Raw genomic sequence first — 14,308 nt, 5'->3', positions numbered from 1 at the left:
ACAGTTGTCACTGAGGTCTGTGAAAGGGTTATGGCCCAGACAGGACACTGTAGCCAGTAAAGCCAAGAAGCTCCTATCTCCCCTGCCCCTAGGGATTTACCTGTGACTCTATCTCCCTACACTTCCCCTGGCACCAAACATGTGCCAATGAGATACCTGTGCATCTCTAATGGCCTTAGAGCACTACACCAAGCTTAGGCTACTTATACATCCCCCCATGGCACGTGTCCACCAGAGAGAAAGCCAGACTCCAATGGTTGGGGGGTGTCGGTTCTCTATCTCTGTGTTCTCAAAATAAAGGCCTCTTTTGTTTTATACTTCTCATCTTTTATAAATAATCCCTATCATTTGGTGCCAGCAGGCAATTGATTCCTGGGACACACCCACTTCGAGTCCCAGTTGAGTCTGCAGCCGATTCTCAAACGAGATTACATCCTGCTGCTTTTCCTCTCCCAGGATCAGCTTGACCTGTCACCACCTGCCTGCACTCAACACTGGCCCAATTAATTTCAGGTGAGCACAATCTGGAGAATTCTTGGCACTGGGCTCTGCCCCAGGCGAGTTTTCTCCCCATCCGCATGGGTTTGTGACACTCTCACGTCCTTAAGACAGCCCAGGATAGGGCCTTTCTGGGCAACCTGCATCCACACTCAAAAATCTCTCACATCTTTTGGGTTTGGAGAGCCCAAGGCGGAGTTTTCTGGACCTCCCACACTGAAAGGCTCTCACGTCCCGTAGAGCTTCACGCTTTCATGGATAGAACTGTTACTGACCCCACATGGACTACACTTGTAAATTTCTCAGTGATGACTGGAATATATGAGTTTTTGGGACCTTAGCCACTGTGTAGTGCCACAGAACGAGTGATGGCTCGTCCTTCGGACCACAGCTCATTTCTTGCCTGAATTTTTTCTAATTCCCAAAAGATGCCTCTACAATGCCTAATTTCCAATCTATGTACTGTTATGACTGAAAGTACCATAAAAACTAAATGATTAACTTTTTACTGCCAGGAGGTCTGGCTGACCTATCCACTTATTGGCAACCTTTGCCCCAGATAGGGGACGTTTGGCCCCTGCATTCTCAAAAACCTGTATAATTTCTGTCAGGCTGGTGATAGGTTAATGGAACTCCCATACATTCAGGCTTTCTTTGTTCTGAGAACACGCCTGTCTCTCAATAAGCCTTGTACTCCCACCCAGATACTTTTAGCCAACTCTGCTGGGACACAAAATGTTTCCTCGTGCCCTCAGGATTTGGTTGAGGATATACCCCCGGTTTCTTCGCAGCTGCTGCCTGCCTACCCCCAAAATCATTCCTCGCCATTATCTCCCACTGTGGGACCACCCTCCCCTTCCCTTATCCCTGAATCTCCCAGCATCTCTAATCCCTCTGTGCTACAGTTATGTCCTGCTGTGTGATCATTTTCCTCTCCATTTCCCAGGACCCATAACTCTCCCAGCAGCTCTAATCCCTCTGTTATCACTTCCTTAAAGTCTCTGACTTCTTATTCTGCTGATAATTCTCTGTGCTCTACAGCATTCTCGTAACCTGCTCATCATACTCGGTCTCAGTCATTGTGCCCTTCCGGCAAGCCATGTGATTTTTCCAGCTTGCACCGGAAACAGTCGCCATGTTGCAACCCACCACCACATGACAGGGCACCACCATCTTGGGACAGATCTCACAGTCAATGGGCACCCCTTATGGCTCCTCTTGTGAACAGCAACAGCCACCCTGTTGCAGTCCACATGATGTGCTCCATGGCACTTTCATCACTGCAAGACACACAGTGAGATGCCATCTGCCTGTGTTTCCTCTTATCAGGGTAACCAGGAGCCACTCTCTAGCTGCTCAACAGATAATTGCTCACATGCGTCTACCAGACAGATGGCTGCCCAATGGCCGTCTACTCCACAGTCTTCTCCTCAATCTCTGCTACCACTTTGGGAGCAAGCTGGCCCCAAGGGACTTGTTAATATACATGTGCCTTTCTCCCTTTCTGATTTATCTCAGATTACCCATAAATTAGGTAGCTTCTCTGTTGACCCACAGAATTATATTAGGCAATTTGAATTTATTACTAAGTGTTATGATTTACATCTTAAGGATGTTTATGTGATTCTAAATACCACTCTCAGCTCACAAGAGTGAAATCAGCTGTGGCAAGCAGCTCGAGAAGAAGTTGATCACAGACATAAGGCAAACACTGATGATAATGACCCTGGGCCTATAGCTGTGCCAGAACAAGATCCTAACTGGAACTATCAAAGTCAACAAGGTTCAACAAAATTACAAAAGATGATTGAGTATCTCATCGTGGGCCTTAATAAGATTTCTCACAAACATATTAACTATAACAAACTTTTAGAACAGGTCCAAGAAGCTAATGAAAACCCAGCTGTGTTCCTAAATTGGCTTTGGGAAACCTTAATTAAGTTTACTAATGTGAAGCCAGACTCTCATGAAGGTATGATTGTTGTTAACTCTTATTTTATTTCCCAGTCTGCTCCTGATACTTTTACAAAATTACAAAAGGTTGAACATGGCTCTCATGTTCAAGGGGATCTACTTAAATTAGCTCTCATGTTTAAGGGGATCTACTTAAATTAGCTCTCATGTTTAAGGTGATCTACTTAAATTAGCTTTCCGTGTCTTCAACAACAGAGATAAGATTCCAAAAGAGGAGAAGCAAGCTCAAAAATTAAAGTTTGCTAAATATCAGTCTGACCTTTTAGCAGTGGCACTCAGAGCTCCCAAGACAAGAAATTCACAACAAGGTGTGGCTGCCCAAGTCCCGCCCAGACTGTGCTTCAAATGCAGCAAACAAGGACACTGGGGGCAAAAGATTGCCTTAACCTTGGCATTCCTCTAGGACCATGTCCATACTGCAACCTTAAGGGCCATTGGAAGAGCAACTATCCTGGCTGCAAGGGAGCTGGTAAGCTGTCCTCTAATCCCTTGCCCTCATAAGAGACTCTGTCAATGCCAGATTCATCACTGACTGATCTGCTAGGACTTGCTGTGGAAGATTGAAGGGGCTTGGGGCTCACAGCCCCCACTCCGGTAACCTTGTCAGAGCCCTGAGTCTCACTGGAGGTCTCAGGTAAGATAATATCTCTGCTTGTGGATATGGGGGCTATGTATAGTGTACTTCCTGAATTTTCAGGACCTTGTATTAAGTCCTTGATTTCTGTTGTGGGCATTGATGGCCAACCTACTGAACCTTTGCCAACTGGACCTGTCCCATGTAGATTCCAGACTGTTTTCTTTACCCATAGCTTCCTAGTAATCCCAACATGTCCCACATCCCTCTTAGGTATAGACCTTCTTCAAAAGCTTAATTTTTCTTTCACTTTCTCTGTCCCCACAGCCCTAATCCCCAAACAGCCTCACAATGCATTGCAAAGCCATTCCCTCCCCTTCCTCCTTCTCTGGTTGACCCCATAGTTTGGGACACATCCAATCACACTCTGGCTACACATGCCATGCCTGTTTTAATCCCTCTCAGGGATCCCTCAATTTTTCCTTGTGTTCCCAAATACCCCATAGCTCCCCAACATTTAAGGGGACTTAAACCCATAATTAAGTGGCTTTTAGACAAAGGTTTTCTTACTCTTACCCTTTCACCCCACAATACTCCCATTCTCCCGGTACTCAAGCCTGATGGGTCCTATCGCCTGGTACAGGAGCTTAGGGTAAATAACAGTGCTGTTACCCCGACTCACCCAGTGGTGCCAAATCCCTATACCATTCTCTCTCATATCCCTCCCTCCACCACTCACTTTACAGTTATAGATATTAAAGATGCCTTCTTTACTATCCCCCTACACCCTGATTGCCAAAACCTCTTTGTGTTTACGTGGACTGACCCAGACACTCTCAGACAACTTACTTGGACAGTGCTCCCCCAAGGGTTCAGAGATAGTCCCCACTTCTTTAGTCAAGCTCTCACTACTGACCTCACAGAACTTGATCTCAAACCTAGTGTTCTTCGTTAATACATAGACGACCTTCTATTATGTTCTCCATCTCATACGTTAGCCATACACCATTTAGCCAGTCTCATTAATTTCCTTCCTAGTCATGGATACAGGGTCTCTCCTGCTAAAGCCCAGATAGCCTCCCCAGAAGTCAAGTACCTAGGCCTTGCTCTCACCTCCACCACTCGCTCTATCACCTCAGATCATAAGGCAATTCTTCGTGATCTCCAGGTGCCCACAACTAAATAGCAGGTTACATCTTTCATAGGTTTAGCTAATTTCTTTCACCTCTGGATTCCTAATTTTGCAGCCCTAGCTCAACCCTTCTACAAGGCTGCTAAGGGTCCCTTATCAGAACCCCTGGACCCTACTAGGCCCATACATATCTCCTTTCAAAAATTGAAAGAGGCTCTCCTAAAAGCTCAGCTCTTACTCTTCCTGATCCCACCCAACCTTTCATCCTTTACACTACTTGTCAGGGCCACAATGCTATAGGTGTACTAGGACACAAAAAGGGACCTTCTTTTCAAGCAACAGCTTACTTGTCAAAACAGTTAGATGACACAATAAAAGGATGGGCTCCTTGTCTCTGAGCTCTTGTAGCTGCAGCCCTCCTGACACAGGAAGCTAAAAGTTTACATTAGGACAATCTATTACAGTACACTCACCTCATCACCTACGTGAGCTTATCTCACATAAGGTGCTCCCTGCCCTAATGACCCCTTCTCACCTTCAACAGGTACACTTATCTCTCTCTCAAGACTCTTGCATCTCAATTGCAACTAGTGGTCCTCTAAATATAGTCACCTTACTTCCCACCTCAGAAGGCCATCCTTATCACGACTGTATTGAGCTTTTACAGATTTTCCTTTCCCTCACATCAGTAGCACACCTCTCTCTTTGACCTTTGACACATGGTTGATAGATGGCAGTTCAACACACACAGACAACCAAAAGGAGGCAGGGTACGCAATAGTTAACCAGTCAAAAGTTATAGAGGCAAATGGACTGCTACCTGGCACCTAGTTGCAGAGGGCAGAACTTATTGCCCTTACAAGGGCTCTTACACTAGCAAAAGACAAGATTATAAATATATACACTGACTCAAATTATACATTTAGCATTTTACATTCTCATGGCTCTATCTGGCAAGAAAGGGGTTTTATTACCACTCAGGGAACCCCCTTCATTAATGCTCCCCTCATCCTTAAACTTCTAGAGGCAGCCCAACTTCCAAAGCAGGCAGCAGTTATTCATTGTAGAGGACACCAAAACTCTACAGATCCTATTGCTCAAGGCAATGCCTTTGCAGATTCACAAGCCAAGTTAGTTGCACAAGGGCCCTGCCCTTCTCATCTTCTCCCATTAGTCCCAAGCAGTCTACCTCGGCCTAATTATTCACCAGAGAAGTTACAGCTACTCCACAAACCAGGTTACACACAAAACACTCAGGGATGGATTTTTCAGGTATCTAAACTTGTTCTCCCACATCAACAGGTCTTAGACATCATCACTGACTTACACAACTGTTTTTGTATAGGATCACAGCCCCTATACAAACTCTTAGCCCAATTGTCACACACCCTTCTCTAAAAGATATCATTCTTAAGATTACTCACACCTGGGGCTGGGAATTTAGCTCAGCGGCATAAGCACCTGCCTTGCAAGCAGGCGGTCGTGAGTTCGATCCCTGGTACCGATAAAAAAAAAATAAATAAAAATAAAAAAAAAATAAAAAAAGATTACTCACACCTGTGATCTCTGTGCCAGGACCTCTCCTCAGGGACGTATGGCACCCCCTTCCTTTCCTACCTATCAGTTTCGAGGACACACTCCTGGTCAGAACTGGCAGATAGATTTTACACACATGCCCTGCTACAAAACTCTCAAGTATCTTCTCACCTTTGTTTGTACCTTTTCAGGATGGATAGAAGCCTTTCCCACAACCAGCAAAACTGCTGATGTAGTTACCAAATTCATATTACAAGAAATCATTCCAAGGTTTGGTCTACCTCAGAGTATTCAGTCAGATAATGGTCCCGCCTTTATTTTTCAGATCACTCAACAGGTATCCTCAAGCTTACACATCACTTGGCACCTACACATCCCACACCATTCAGAATCCTCAGGAAAAGTAGAAAAGGCATATGGCCTCATAAAGTCACACCTTACAAAATTCACTTTAGAACTACATCAACCTTACAAAATTCACTTTAGAACTACATCAACCTTGGCCTCAACTTTTGCCCTTCGCCTTAGCCAAGTTCAGGGCACTTCCCCAGGTTCCTACTTTCTTAAGTCCTTTTGAACTTATGTACAGCAGGCCATTCTTACTCCACAATCTTCTTACTCCCCAAAATCTCCCTCCCCCTTGCTGACTATGCCCCAGTCCTCTCCTTTCTCCAACACCTGTTGCGACAATGTGCTGATCTCTGCCTTCCACAACCCTCTGGAGAGGCCAAACCAGATCCTCCCATATCCACAGGAGATCTAATTTATCTCAAATGTTCTAAATCCACAGGACTACAACCAAGGTGGAGTGGCCCCAAGTGGTCTACTTGGCTACCCCTACAGGGATCAAAGTTGCTGGACTCCCATCCTGGTTTCACATCATTCAGGCTAAGAGGTGCCCTCCCAGCCCTAAATCTGATCATTCTGAGTGTTCATCTCATCTGTCACCCACCCGTCTCCATTTCACAAAGGCCTTGCAGCCACAGTTAACAGGCTAAGTCATGTTTTGTTACCCACTTTGGTTCCTAATTTCTTATGTTCTATTAATGATCATTTTTACAGCAGGACTCTTGACAGACTTTCCTAAAGACTCCCATATCATGCGTAAAATCATCTTCATAATGTTCTATGTGATGACTATCATAGTTCTTTCTACCCTCAGCTGTCTGGTTAATCATGACATCCCTGAAAGCCTAAGCCCTTACCTTCCCTATACTGGTACAGCCACCACCTTCCCTACTCCTATTTTTTCCAGTTCAACTCCTGGACTGGAGACAAGTTTTACACACCTACTCTCTTAACTTTTATGCTTTCAGATGGGGGAGTAATCACCTCTTATAACATCACTCCTCCTAACCTCACACTTAATTTTCAGAATTCTACCTCACCATGACAATGATCCTACCTCAACATCATCCTGATATGATGACATGTCTAAATCAAAGGCACCTTTCCCTCTACCTCCCCTGGGTCCTTAAATATGACAGTGCCATGTCTCCTCATAACATCATGTCTCTTTGTTTTTCCAGGCTAACATACATGCATTCACCAGTGAAGTTGACCTGGCTAAAACACCTGGCACCAGTGTGTACCTGGGCATCAGCCATCATCCTGTTGACTCCTCTAGACTCCAGTACAGCACCCCCTGCAAGCAGGAAGTAGTTAAAGAGAGAAATTTTTGCCCTTTTTCATAATAATAATCATAAGATGGAATATGAAGGGGTTTTGGCCCAGACAGGACACTGTAGCCAGTAAAGCCAAGGGATCCCCCACCCCTAGGGATTTACCTGTGACTCTATCTCCTCCCACACTTAGGAATCTGCCTCTGGTGCCAAACATGTGCCAATGAGATACCTGTGCATCTCTAATGGCCTTAGGGCACTACCCCAGGCTAAGGCTACTTATATAGCCCCCATGCTATGTGTCTACCAGAGAAAAAGCCAGACTCCAGTGGTTGGGGGGTGTCAGTTCTCTCTCTCTGTGTTCTCAGAATAAAGGCCTCTTTTGTTTTATACTTCTTATCTTTTGGAAATAATATTATTAGTCTGTGCTACTGTGTTCTTTCACAGAAGTCTGTTCTCATAATGTAGGGTGTTCTTCTTGTCCCACATTTACTTGGCCAAAACTCACTCAGCAGAGGTTTCCTTTCCTACCTTCAATAAATGCAAACCTTCCTACCATTTGTACTTCTTTTGTACAATTATTTGTTCCAGATAAGAAAAACAGAGAAAGAACCTCTGGAAGGAGACTTCAAAACTGAAAATCCAATAACATGTTTGGCAAGTCAGTCAGGGCATGATGCCTTATTTAGTTCTTTCTTTCCTTCTCTGTCTTCTATGCTGGGGACTCAGTAAGCTTTCCCATGGCTCTGAGAAGAGTTTCCTGAGCAAATTAGAGGTAAAGAAGGAAGGGAGTGGGAAGGGGAAGAGGACTAAAAAGAGAAACCAGAGGTGTTATGAGCATGTCCCGATGTATATGAGCATCATATACTGCAAACATGTACTAATAAAATATGCAAGAGTTTTTTAAAATGTTAGATTCATAGAATATAATATATTGAGCCCTCCTTCAGATATTTATCCCAACTCTATTAAAGGAGGTGTGTCTTCTTACAAAAAAATGATTTTGCTTATTTGAAAGTGAAGAGTTTACAGATATTAGAACACTAAATATTTTGTGTTTCAGTTCATTTTCCATTAATTTTTAACATGGTTTAATTTTTTTTTTAATTTGGAGAAGTTAAAAATGGAGTCTGTGACACATGAAACATTTATAATCATGTTCTTCCTACTGACTTGTAATTTCACATGTTAACTTGTTCATTTTCACTTTCTGCCATTGTATCCCTGGAGACCTGTGTGGTTAGAGGTGGTGTTTTTCATCAGCTGCTTTTATAATAATTATTTCTTAGAAAGCTAATATCACAGAAATAATAAATAATGCACCCATAAAATATGCATAAATTGTGCTCAATTAAAATGCTTTCTTATTCAAGCAAATAATGCCTTAATCAAAATGTATATAAGAAAAAATTTATTTTAATAAGAAATGCTATTTTCACTCTACTCCCTTAATTCTGGGTTTAAGCAGTCAAATATTTAAACGTTGGCTGAAGCTTTTAAAGATATAACTGTTTCAGCTAGTGATAATTACATAAATATATCTTTTTGTTTAGATGCTTATCAAGATTAACTGTATCATGAGGGTTTGTTGAGAATTTAGCAGTTCTCAGTATACACTAGCTAACATTTTCTTGTATACTCTCTTCCTTTATTACTATGAATCATATAAATTTGACCTAGTCTTGGATACAATAAATGCACTAAGCAGTAATTCCACTTTGATGAAAGATTTTATTCTTATGTATTCCTACGCCTCCTCTGTCAGGCTTATACGAAATAAAAACATCAGGACACTCACATTGTCCAGTTCAACTTCCACAAAACACTTAAGCACATTTTAAAAGGAAATACACTTATTTTAAGATAACAAAAATGTTAATTCTATAACAACTGTCAAGTACAAGTAGGTAAAATTGGTATAGTAATTCAATTTTTGCATAGTTCTACAAAAAAACCATAACATCAACAATATTCACTCTAGTATAATTTGCTAAGAGTAAGCCAGAAATCAGATATAATTGTCACACATACTGCACCTATAGCAATATTTTTCACCATGTAATTTTAGCAATATAACATTCTTGTCTCTCTGCTCCTCTGCCTCATTCATTTAGGAAATATTGCTACCTATGTTTCTTGGTTTGGTGTCATATTTAACTATTCATTTCAGCTATTTAAACCTAAGATGAAAATTTATGTACCCTTTTCAGAGACATATTGATGTCTATATCCTACCAACCACTGCTTACTAGCAACAATATAATGCACACTTCTGTGTTGGAAATACTTAAATGAAAATGCACCTTTTTATCTGCAAGAGATGTGACATTGATCCGTTGAAATATATTTTGAATTTCAATTCTTTATCAGAAGAAAGCAAGGATTTCAAGAATGTTTTGATAATTACATGAATTACAGTATGTTGACCAGCATAAGATTTAGAAAAGAGTCAAAGACATATAACTACTATTTTCATGAATAAGACACTTGGCAGTTGTTGAGAAAATAGGAATTATCAGTGGCACTAAATAATTCACAGATGGAGGTAGGAGGACATGTACACAAATAATTATGATTTGGTGGATTACTTTAATCTCAAATAGTATTGCACTTGTAAGTTGGCTGCTCTTGTTTTATTTCTCCTGTATTTACTGTTAGGAATGTTCACAAAAGAAAACAGCAACCAAGAGGAGGCATTCATAGTCTTCATATACCACATCTTTAACATTTACTTTCTGGTTTTTTTTTTGCAAGAAAAATTAACATCCTGCTATATATCATCATAGGAAAAACTCTGTCACATCTATTACTGTAAAAGTGATGGCATCTATTACTGTAAAAGTGGTGAAAATTTGTTCAAATTGTTTATATAATGAAAAAAGTCACTCTTTACTTCTAAATAAATAACTTTGCTACAAAATTGTTTTCTGTGCTACAAAGTTATTTTAAAAGATTAACATCCTATCATCTTTTTGTTTTATCTACTCAATTTTAAGGGTAGGTTTTGAAGTGTAATTGAAAATGTGTTCAAGTGAAGTTTTTTTTTTCATTTTTTTGAATATTGCAATTTTTGTGTTTAATTTTACAACAACATTTATGTAAATTTTGAACATTATAATAGTCTTTTTCTACACATATTTGTTATTACTGATTCCTTGATTATCTTAAATATTGATTTTTGATTTTGACAGTTTCAAAGTAATTATAACACTTTAAATTGGTCAGCAGTGTTTGATAATTTTTTATTTCCCTTTCGTCCCTTCCCATTCATTATTGTTCCATATTCCTTGTCATTAAATGTTTTAAAATTCTTATTTCATATATTTTTCCTTTCCTTTGCAAAATTTAAGATATCAAATTGGATACAATACATCTTATTTACCTCTCACTTGATGAAGCCATTTGTTTTTAAAATTTATCTTCATGTAAATAAAATATTTTATATTCCTTTTGGTGGAATCTGGGTATTAAAATTTATTTTCATTAATGTAGTGAATATGTTTCTCTTTCATTTATTTTATGGTTTAATTTTTTATATTTTAAACTTCTCTACAATGTATATTACTTAAGATACTACATGTATACTGTTAATGTTTAGGCTTTAGGTCAAAGGAACAGAAACTAGTACAGTTACTTGTTTGAAATGGTGATTGATTTATACTTTGCATATTAAAAATAATAAATTAATTACATACTGTCGTTTCAGTCTACTGACTTTTAATGAAGACGTCAGGGTGATTCACACCCAAATTCAAGAAATAATACTTCTAATGTTATCAAAATTGTTTTTATGTAACTTTCCAAATGTATTTTACTGATTTAAAAAATTCTTCATTTATTTTCCATATAGGTATACAGAAAATTTGTTGAGCTAATACGCTGTCCCTTAGGTAAACCCAAATATTGAAACATACCGGTATTCTTGAAATTTATTATGTATGTATATATGTATATTTCATAGCTTACATAATTTTATGAACTATTAAAAGTCTAAAATATAAAATACATCTATCAAACATCAAAGATCACATTTTAGAGCATCAGTGTTGTATCAGTTGAGCTTCTTGATCACCTTGTTGTCTTAGAGTTGTGATTCACTATTTGTGCTCAGCGTTACTTGAGAGTATTGAACGTGTATTACACAATCAAAGAAAAGACTTCAAACTTAAGGGTAAAATTTCTACTGAATGTGTGTCATTGTGGCACCAATGCAAAGTTGAATGTTTGTCAATCCAACCCCTGTTGGTTAGTGGAGCATCCATTTAGCCAGGCAAAAGAGAATGATCTGCTCACTAAAAATAACAACATTGAAAATATTCATAGTCAACAGAAATGATTTGAGAAATTTGACATGTCAGTTATTACATAAACATGGGAAAATTACTTCTGTGAATTACGTGACTTTTTAAGATCTATGGATGTTCTAAGTAAAGATTACAAGACTCATGAGTATGAAATTCCAAGTTATATATGCCAGAGTGAAATCTGGGAGTATGTAAAGGAACTTTACACTTCACCAGAAATAAAAATAAAATTGAGTAACAAAACTAGATTTAAGAGTCGGCTATGTGTACTTCAGAAGGTTATATTTCCAGAATCTCTAGATCAGCTATACCTGGGTCATTACAATCATTGGGGATGAATAAGCAATGATATTTCTAAAGTTTTACAATATGAAATGTTTTAAGGGGCTGGGGATTTAGCTCAGTGGCATAAGAGCCTGCCTTGCAAGCGGGCAGTCGTGAGTTCGACCCCGGTACCGATAAAAAGACAAAAAAAAAAAAAAAAAATGTTTTAATGTCTTAATTTAAGGAAAATGCCATACATTTTTATCTTTAAAAATGTGCTTTCTTTTGTTAAACAAAAAGTAGAAATCTATCTTATGTAAGGTAATATGTGCCCTTCAGAAGTTGCTGCTTGCTCACATCTCTCTTGTTGGCAAGCAGCTCTATAAATAAGATTTAATTTTAATGTAATTAGGGATAAGTTTCAATATAAGATAATTGGATCTGAAAATGAGCTATATAAGATATGACAAACATGTCTTGGCAGCCACTGGGTGCGTATGTTTGAATTCTGAGATACTTCATTAAATGAAATAGAATGTTAGGTCAGTGAAAATTTCTCATTTTGTGGGCATTTTTACTATATAGAACATTGAATTTGCTGCCCAAAATCATAAGGATGTTGGGGGAAGTCACTACTATAATAGTTTCCAGAAACATGGGAAAAGTGAAGACTAACCTGTTGGATGGAATAATAGTAGAAATGCCATGCCAGATCATATACCAAGTGTCAAAGAATGAGTTATGCAATGGTGGAGAAAGGGCCTTCTATGCAAAGGATCAAGTCGTCTAAATAAGGGGAGAATTTAACTTCTTCCTTTCCTATTTGAATCCTGTTTATTCCCTTCTCTTTCCATATATATATATATATATATATATATATATATATATATATGGAGAGAGAGAGAGAGTTTAGAGAGGGAGATAAATTCATATGCACAGACATAAAAGTAAAGAGTTCTCTTTGTACTTTGGTCAAATTTTGAAGTATAAACATGTTTTTTTTTTTCCCTAAGTACAAAAAATGGAAATATCTTATTGTCAAGGAGCTGTGGCATATTGAGAACCAGTTCTCTTTAGTTGTGGCTAGCAGCCTAACACTAGAACTTATTTCATTTCTAGGATTTACTTTCTTGCCTGCCAATGATCCATAGACTGCAGTCAGACTTGCAAGGCTGCCCCGTTTTCCCTCTGATAAATTTGCACTGTGTTCCTGTGTGCATAACTAGCTAAAGTCTGGGTTTTTGTGTTTGATCAAACATGATCAGTTGTATCAGAAAAGGATAGTGTACTCACCTTTGGAGGGGCTTCCTCAGTCGCCCCTCTAGCGTGGATAATTCCTATAGATGCTCTGTCCATACTTTCTGGATGTCTCCAGGGGAAATGTTGTGCTATACCTTCTGACCTGCTGTTCCTCTCTTCCTTCAGCCCACAAAAACCTGTCAGTATCTCTGAAATATCTTTATTGTGCTGTAGATTTAGTAGAGCAGAAGGCTCTGCAGAAGAGTTAAGTCCCTCTGTTCAGTCTGTTAGTATTTGTGAGTCATTGTGTGGAGAGCACAGAAGAGCAACAAGCTTTACCACCTGAGCCCAGAAGCACATACTTCGGTGATGTATGGAAGGTCAGTGGAAGAATTCCCACACTGGCACTGCTCTTTTCCTGATACTGAGATCACTCAAGTCACACATTCCTGCTGTGGTCCCTCACTGTACCAGGGAACACTCAGTTCCTGATTCTGCTACTTGTTCTGGGCTCTGCCATTGTTCGTTTTTGTTTTTACTATTTATTAATTCTAATTACATCCCTGCTTTCTAATGCTTCTCTAGTTGTTGGATTCCTTAGTGCCCTCCTCTGATGAGGCCTTCTCCACTGAATATCTGGGCTCCATTTTCCTGGGTGAAGAGAGCAAGGACAGGTAGGTACTATGCATCACCTTCCACGCAGGATGCCATAGGTACCCAACCATTGTTAAAACACTCTGCTTCACTCAGAGCTTGAGATCCTTTCACAACAAAATATTTCCTAGACTTGGCCTGGACACAGCCCTGCTTCTTTTTTTTGTAAACATCCTGAATACTAGAATTGATCTGCTGATTTAAATGACCTTACCATGCTTGAATTTTGGGCCACTCTTCACCCCATTTTTAAGTATCTCATAGATCCTGATTAATATCTTCTAAACTATTACTCATGGCAGGATAGAAAATACTTACTATGTTAACTTTCAAAATATACTTTACTGAAGTAAGTAAAAACATGTCCTCACAATGGATATCAGTTACTTTTAACACATGAGGGGCAGCAGAAATACATATTTTATGTTGCTATGACTGTGGACAGATTACTCACATGAATGGAAATTTAGAGAACATGATCTAGCTTTAGCTAAATGTTTTAGTTTTGTAT

Source organism: Cavia porcellus, unplaced genomic scaffold (genome assembly GCF_034190915.1).
Source record: "Cavia porcellus strain 051 isolate PalLab524CR breed Dunkin Hartley unplaced genomic scaffold, mCavPor4.1 scaffold_4, whole genome shotgun sequence".
NCBI lineage: Eukaryota > Metazoa > Chordata > Mammalia > Rodentia > Caviidae > Cavia > Cavia porcellus.
This window is presented reverse-complemented; position numbering follows the sequence as displayed.